Raw genomic sequence first — 9,561 nt, forward strand, 5'->3', positions numbered from 1 at the left:
ATAAATAGATCTGCTTACGTTCAATATTTATTCATGATTTGACAAACTTACAATATTTAAAAAATTACACAAACACGGATAAAATCATTACATTACTTATTGTACATACGTTATATGACTGTTGTATTATTAACAAGTTTGGTATAAAAAAATAAAAACATTTTGATTACAATATACTATGATAAGAAATAACAATTATTTTAGTATTCAGAGAAACTTATTTTATATCAAAACATGACTTAAAATGAGTAGACATACTTTTATGATTGCATTAATTATGACAGATTCACATAATACTTTCTCTTTTCATAAAATACAAAAGTAGAAAAGTTGCAACGGAATGTAACAAAAATGAGATTCTGTAGTTGAAATATTATTATATTATCCCATACATTTTGAGATAATGAATCAGTCATACATAATAAAAACTTACAAAATGTGATGTATCCTAACTTTAATGACAAAAAATAGCATTTTTTCTTTTAAACATTATGTTTGGCGGTTAAATAGAAGCAACATTTACTAATAAAATGTATTAAAATTGACAGAAATTATAAGAACATAGGGCAGGAGAAAGTAAATTAGATATTTAATTATAAACTATAAATTCTTGTTAAACAGTAAAAATATTAACAGGATTAATGAAGATCTAAAACAATAACAATACTTGTCTTTTTAGTAATAAAAAATCAAAATTGTTATACAATTATAAGAAGAAACTAAAAAAATTTAAATACTATTACCTATTTTAACACCAAGAATAAGATTTAAAATTTACATGTTGTCATTAATAAATATTTATCCTAACTATAATTTTTTCAGAACTTTACAATTACTTATTTTACAATTTAAAGCTAGTCATTTGTCAGGTTATAATTTTTATGATACATTGAATTGCTAATTACCCTAAGACCATAACTTTGATTACACTACTTATTTATTAATATTATGATACAATTATAAATCTTAAATAATCCATTATACTAGTATTGGAATCTGTAATTAATTATTAACTATAAATATATTTATGTTGTGTTGTATAGATCTCTCAAAATCCTATAAGTAATTAAAATGTCATAGAACATAGACAAGTCGAAAAGTGTATGTAGATAAAACTCATGTGCGTATTCTAAAATATTTTATCTGAATTTTTGGAGTTTAAATTATGTAGGTTTGCGTTTTGGTCACTCCACCGTCCCGGCCCACCTGGCTAGGTTGGGCATAGTGGCGAGCAGCCACTGCACCTTCTGCAATAATCCTGTTGGTGATATCGAACATTTCATATTTGTATGCGAGTGCTTTTCTTTTGACAGATTGATTCTTGTAAGTGAAATTAATGACATAGAGAAAAATCAAGTGATAGTGCAAGATCCCTCCCGCCACCTGAGTGATATGTTAAAAAATAGATCTTATTACGTGCCTCTATATAAATTTATCAAAAATACAGTGGGAAAATTATAATAAACCAAATAAAACTACTCAAGACTTGGCCTAAAGGTCTAGATACCAGGCCATAAACTCCAAAAAAAAAAAAAAAAAAATTATGTAGGTACTGATTTCGAATAAGCCTCTTAGACCTTTAATGTGAATAGTAGAAAAATAATAGCAATAGGTGAACAAACAGTCTACTAGTAATAAATAAGACGCAAATGTTGACGATTTCTTAACACAAAAATAATCACATAATCTGGAGTTCCTCTTAGAGTGGAATAATATAGTTTTATACACTTAATTAGTTCTTATAGTGTTTTAATGCCATCCACCAAATTAAAACTTACACAAACTACAAGGTACATACGCGAATGTAAATACAGATATTAGTTTTATAAACTGTTCTATTAAACTGGCATTATTACATGAGTTACGTTTAATTTTGATACAGTGACGTTAAATATAAGTGGGTTATTTGTTTTAGTCTTTCAACGTCACATATTAATTTTATTAAAAGTTATTTATTTTTTCACATAACTGGCCGATAATAACAATGGAACACAACGGTAGTTTACCAAGGTCACGTAACAATAAATAAATCAAAAAATAAAAGAACAAACAAATGATTGTGATATGTGCCAGATTCATAGGTTACTCACAATTCGTATACATTTTAAATAATAAATATGGATTCCTGGTGTGTGATTAAAAAATCGGTAAATGCGTTTATTGGTCCGATAGATTGTAATGAAACATTTCCATCCCGCGGCCATAGTAAATTGGGCCCGAAGACCACAGCTAAGTTGCTGCTTGTCATCTTATTTAGGCAGCTACGATCTTGTACCTATAAATATTATCTCTAGTAGGACATAAAACTTAACAATTTGAATCTAGGATTTTTTTAACTATGAGAATGTGTGTATATGTTCATGGCATTTCATAAGTAGTGTTCAGTGCTTTCCAAAACTTTTGCTGGAAGTATGTACGAAATTTGTCTAAGTAATTTACTCTTTGAGGGATTCGTTATTTACTGATAAAATTTCTTCCAAATATTTAGAAGAAATCTTTGTATTGTAGGTAGTAAAAAACTTAATGTTTTGAAGCATATAAAAATAATACTAATTCTTTTGTGAAATCCTTCAGTGTATATATTTCAAATTATTTTAACTTTATTGAAAGGTGTATGTACTATATGTATAACAATCTAAAAATAATCAAAGAAATACAAACAATTATTTCATTTAGGTTTGAAGTGCCACAAGTATTAATCATCATTTTTTTTAATATATAGCAAACGAGCCTGCGGAACGTCCAGTAAGGGACGACTCGATTTATTTTTATATGTTATAGTAAAATTAAAAAAAGACAAATACCTTCCACAAAAACTGCATAATATACTTTAAAATCTTGTAATTGTCTAGAGGTAGCTTTTCGAGAATCAATATTTTCACCTTTCCTGCCTTCCTAGGTATTATCCAGGCTGAAAATATAAATTAAATACATTCCTTTAATTATGACCAACTTCATTAAAATTAGATTAACAATTCTACTCGTGTTTTGTACATATATTTTCTGTTAAGAAAAACTAATATTTTTATGCCAAGACAGAAATAGTTGTTTCCTAGAACTTTAGGACGAAACACGAGAGTAGTTTATTATTTTATATGAGTAAATATATTTTAGGGATTAACCTTAGCTTTATAGTAAATACACAAAATATAAATATGTGATTAAAATGTACTACAGATTTTACTAAATACATGTTTAGTATATTTGTGTATTTACTTGTATATACTATAAAGCTAAGGTTAATCCCTAAAATATATTTACTCATATAAAATAATAAACTACTCTCGTGTTTCGTCCTAAAGTTCTAGGAAACAACTATTTCTGTCTTGGCATAAAAATATTAGTTTTTCTTAACAGAAAATATATGTACAAAACACGAGTAGAATTGTTAATCTAATTTTAATGAAGTTGGTCATAATTAAAGGAATGTATTTAATTTATATTTTCAGCCTGGATAATACCTAGGAAGGCAGGAAAGGTGAAAATATTGATTCTCGAAAAGCTACCTCTAGACAATTACAAGATTTTAAAGTATATTATGCAGTTTTTGTGGAAGGTATTTGTCTTTTTTTAATTTTACTATAACATATAAAAATAAATCGAGTCGTCCCTTACTGGACGTTCCGCAGGCTCGTTTGCTATATATTAAAAAAAATGATGATTAATACTTGTGGCACTTCAAACCTAAATGAAATAATTGTTTGTATTTCTTTGATTATTTTTAGATTGTTATACATATAGTACATACACCTTTCAATAAAGTTAAAATAATTTGAAATATATACACTGAAGGATTTCACAAAAGAATTAGTATTATTTTTATATGCTTCAAAACATTAAGTTTTTTACTACCTACAATACAAAGATTTCTTCTAAATATTTGGAAGAAATTTTATCAGTAAATAACGAATCCCTCAAAGAGTAAATTACTTAGACAAATTTCGTACATACTTCCAGCAAAAGTTTTGGAAAGCACTGAACACTACTTATGAAATGCCATGAACATATACACACATTCTCATAGTTAAAAAAATCCTAGATTCAAATTGTTAAGTTTTATGTCCTACTAGAGATAATATTTATAGGTACAAGATCGTAGCTGCCTAAATAAGATGACAAGCAGCAACTTAGCTGTGGTCTTCGGGCCCAATTTACTATGGCCGCGGGATGGAAATGTTTCATTACAATCTATCGGACCAATAAACGCATTTACCGATTTTTTAATCACACACCAGGAATCCATATTTATTATTTAAAATGTATACGAATTGTGAGTAACCTATGAATCTGGCACATATCACAATCATTTGTTTGTTCTTTTATTTTTTGATTTATTTATTGTTACGTGACCTTGGTAAACTACCGTTGTGTAGGGATGGCGATCTGAGATCGATTAATCGAAGAATCGATTTTTCGAGCAGAAAATATCGATTTTTTAAATCGATATTAAGTACTGTGTCGATTCACTGAATCGATATATCACCCTTGAAAATCGACATTCGATTTTTTCTGTTTTGGTATAAACCATACAATTATTTGCATTTAATTGAATGTGCCTGAATTATAAGAGTGCTGCCGGTTAAAGAGTTAACTACTCATAAACTCGCGAAATGGCTGTAACGCAAACGAAAAGTTACGTTTGTAGTCTTTGACTTTATGTATTTATAATCTGTGACGATTGATATTGCATTATTCATTTGTTGTTGTCGTTTAATGAATACTGTTATTATCGTAATATAAGTATTTTCATGATTGATTTTCATCAGATTTTCATGTAGTGTTTGTTGCGAAATAATAACTAATTGAGAGTAGGTAAGTAAATAAGTAAAGCGCTTCTTATTTTTTACTTTGACGCTATTATTTTCAGTTTGTTCTGTTAGTTGTGATTATCATTTAAATTTACTTTTACACAGGAATAATCAGCATTGAAATAACTAATAAGTAATATGTGGAATTCTTATTGATGGAAGTGTTCATACTTCATTCACGATTACTTTATGTCCAATTATCTATTTAACGTCAAAGCATCAAATTATTCATCTTGTTTACAGAAAAAATAGTAAAGCTCCCATTATCATTTTAAAAATAAACTATCGCTTTTACTCTAATTTTATTTTAATCAAGTAATCGCCAGGCTAGGGATGGCGATTCTTCCCGAAAAATATCAATTTTTAAAGCAATTCGTATCTTAATTAATCGATTCACATTTGGTGCTATTTTTATATAAAGGTTACTTTTTTATAAAATGTTAAACTATTCTTTCATATAAAATATTCTTTTAAATTCATTAAGAAATTATGCTAACTAATCCTAATAGGATTTTGAATATTACTCGAAACTAGTGACTAATTACTTAAAATATCATTGTTTATCAAGTTTAATACATATAATAAATGAGGAATAAATATATTTTTTTCAGCATGTCGGGTAGAAGTGATTTATGGAATCATTTTATTAAAAAAGACTTCGGAGGCACATGCAAATATTGTCACCAGGACGTAAAAACTAAGGGACCCTTGGAAACGCAAACTTGAAAAAAAAAAAAAAAAGATCGATTTTTTAAGAATCGATTTTGTAGGCCTCGATTTTTTCGTGAATCGATTCATTAGACTACGATTCGAATCGATTTAAAAATCGATCTTTTTCGTAAAGAATCGCCATCCCTACCGTTGTGTTCCATTGTTATTATCGGCCAGTTATGTGAAAAAATAAATAACTTTTAATAAAATTAATATGTGACGTTGAAAGACTAAAACAAATAACCCACTTATATTTAACGTCACTGTATCAAAATTAAACGTAACTCATGTAATAATGCCAGTTTAATAGAACAGTTTATAAAACTAATATCTGTATTTACATTCGCGTATGTACCTTGTAGTTTGTGTAAGTTTTAATTTGGTGGATGGCATTAAAACACTATAAGAACTAATTAAGTGTATAAAACTATATTATTCCACTCTAAGAGGAACTCCAGATTATGTGATTATTTTTGTGTTAAGAAATCGTCAACATTTGCGTCTTATTTATTACTAGTAGACTGTTTGTTCACCTATTGCTATTATTTTTCTACTATTCACATTAAAGGTCTAAGAGGCTTATTCGAAATCAGTACCTACATAATTTAAACTCCAAAAATTCAGATAAAATATTTTAGAATACGCACATGAGTTTTATCTACATACACTTTTCGACTTGTCTATGTTCTATGACATTTTAATTACTTATAGGATTTTGAGAGATCTATACAACACAACATAAATATATTTATAGTTAATAATTAATTACAGATTCCAATACTAGTATAATGGATTATTTAAGATTTATAATTGTATCATAATATTAATAAATAAGTAGTGTAATCAAAGTTATGGTCTTAGGGTAATTAGCAATTCAATGTATCATAAAAATTATAACCTGACAAATGACTAGCTTTAAATTGTAAAATAAGTAATTGTAAAGTTCTGAAAAAATTATAGTTAGGATAAATATTTATTAATGACAACATGTAAATTTTAAATCTTATTCTTGGTGTTAAAATAGGTAATAGTATTTAAATTTTTTTAGTTTCTTCTTATAATTGTATAACAATTTTGATTTTTTATTACTAAAAAGACAAGTATTGTTATTGTTTTAGATCTTCATTAATCCTGTTAATATTTTTACTGTTTAACAAGAATTTATAGTTTATAATTAAATATCTAATTTACTTTCTCCTGCCCTATGTTCTTATAATTTCTGTCAATTTTAATACATTTTATTAGTAAATGTTGCTTCTATTTAACCGCCAAACATAATGTTTAAAAGAAAAAATGCTATTTTTTGTCATTAAAGTTAGGATACATCACATTTTGTAAGTTTTTATTATGTATGACTGATTCATTATCTCAAAATGTATGGGATAATATAATAATATTTCAACTACAGAATCTCATTTTTGTTACATTCCGTTGCAACTTTTCTACTTTTGTATTTTATGAAAAGAGAAAGTATTATGTGAATCTGTCATAATTAATGCAATCATAAAAGTATGTCTACTCATTTTAAGTCATGTTTTGATATAAAATAAGTTTCTCTGAATACTAAAATAATTGTTATTTCTTATCATAGTATATTGTAATCAAAATGTTTTTATTTTTTTATACCAAACTTGTTAATAATACAACAGTCATATAACGTATGTACAATAAGTAATGTAATGATTTTATCCGTGTTTGTGTAATTTTTTAAATATTGTAAGTTTGTCAAATCATGAATAAATATTGAACGTAAGCAGATCTATTTATTTCTAAATATACAAGTATCTTAACAGTTATGGATTTAATGTCGCTTTTGCGAATTCGCTCTGATAAACTTCCGATAGTTTTCGAAGACAGTATTAAATTGCTAAGTAAGCACAACGTGATTCTCAAGGGTCCTTTCCGTTTTTGTTAAATACAAAGAGTAGAAGGTCAAACGCGTTGGAGTAAAAATGAATACATTAAACCTGCAAATGAGTCTCCATAAAATACATCCCAGCATCCAGTATAGCGTGTACCCCTCGAATCGCCTACCAAAGCACGTACACTTACCCACATTTATTATATGCAATCTCGACCCTGACTCACAACCAGGATCTCATTGGGTAGCTATTCATATCAACCACGAAAAAGTTGGAGAATATTTTGATTCATTTGGACGTAAACCTATTAGAGTAATAGCGGATTTTTTAAGAAGAAATTGTCGGGTATGGAGCTATAATACAGCTAGCGTTCAGGACATCTATTCTGCCTTTTGTGGGGAGTATTGTGTAGTATATTTGTACTACAAGTTCTGGGGTTTCAGCTTGGAAGATTACCTCAGAAATTTTTCGTATGACTCGCCAAGAAATGACATGACACTAGTAAAGTTGTATTGTAACATAATGCAAATAAACACATAAAACACGGAAATCATATTTTTAATGTTCAGTAAATCCTTTTCTCATCTGTCCTGGTGCATTTGCAGGTAAATGCGCATGGTAATTTGCTAATTATGGATACGAAACTGACTCGGTGATTAGTAAATGAGGATTTGGACGAGACGTTACATTCTTATTATGAGGTGATTAATAAATCGATTAATTTGCAACGTATAGCAAAACCTAACTTCGAAACAGAGAGAAATATCGCTTCGGGAGTGAGTGCTATCGACTCAGCACGGTCTGTTTAGTGGGGAAAGAGACCAAACTTTTTTTTTTTTTTTTTTTTTTTAGTTTCGTGTCATACCGTGACGCTGATATTGGCCACCCACGCGGGGATTCACGGGTTCTGCCTCTTGAGGCAGAACCCGTGAATCCCTACTACTGCTTATGCTCAATATGCTGAAGAACTCAAGTTACTGTCGGAACAATTTTCAAACAGTTAGCGACTTCAAAAACATGGAAAACTGTTTCAGTTAATTTGCTCCTTCCATAAAATGTAATGTACAAAACGCTCAAATACACTTACAATTGAAATTGATCAAGATCAATGAAATCTTATAAATGCGATCAGTTCTTTTCATTGATGAAAGTTATAATTTATTTTCGTCTATATTCGTTTATTTTGGTGTATTTTCGAATATCTTCGTTTATTTTCGTGCGTTTTCGTTTATTTTCGTGTATTACTTATTAAATAAATATTTATTAATAAATCAACACATAGTTGACATCATAGACGGGCGATAATTATTAGGAAAATTCTTTACGTGTTTGTATCAGGGAAATTAATCCAAATATCGATGGATTAGTTTCCCAATTTCAAGCTCAAGTGTCTCATTGATTTCGGTGTATTTAACTTCCGTAGTTTGTAACAATTGCAAATTTTACGATTTAATTATAACATTTAATTTTAAAAAATGCACTAAGTACTTTTAAATGCGGCCCGCGCACGTATTTGCATGCTTAAGTTTGGCCCCTAACATGTCAAAGGTTGCCCGTAGCTGAACTAAACCCATGTTTTAATACCCTCTATTTTTTGATAGTGGCATAAACTACTAGTATTTAAAATTAAAAATAATATGCCACTGATAGAACTTTGGGACCAACTACGTATAGATGTCGCATTTTAAAACTCGACATCTTCGAAGTCGATAGAAGGGAATGGTCGTAGTTTCTTATCTTCGTAGATATTTTAACTATTCATAATCACCAATTCTAAACTCAAAATAAAACTTACATATCTCTATATAGTATATCTTATTAATCTTTCTTTATGAACTGGTTTTATACCTATGTTCAACACTAGGATGAACAGATAGTAACTTAGAATCGCTTATTCTGTCTGAGTTTGCAGGCAAAACGGTAAAATTTTAGTTCAGTCGCCAGGTAAGAATTTTCATACAAATTGAATTAACGAAATTTATTTATCATTATTACCATATCACTATTTCTATTACAAATGGCTTGGAGATACTTGTAATAAACCCTAATATACGAAAATCTGTACCGTATAGTACAGTAGCATGTACCTTCCAAAGAAAGGTAGACTTCCCTTAAAACCCGCAAAGTTGGCATCACCGTTATGAATCCTAATAAAAGTTGGAGATATAATTAATACAAAC

Source organism: Pieris rapae, chromosome 3 (assembly GCF_905147795.1).
Source record: "Pieris rapae chromosome 3, ilPieRapa1.1, whole genome shotgun sequence".
NCBI classification, from domain to species: domain Eukaryota; kingdom Metazoa; phylum Arthropoda; class Insecta; order Lepidoptera; family Pieridae; genus Pieris; species Pieris rapae.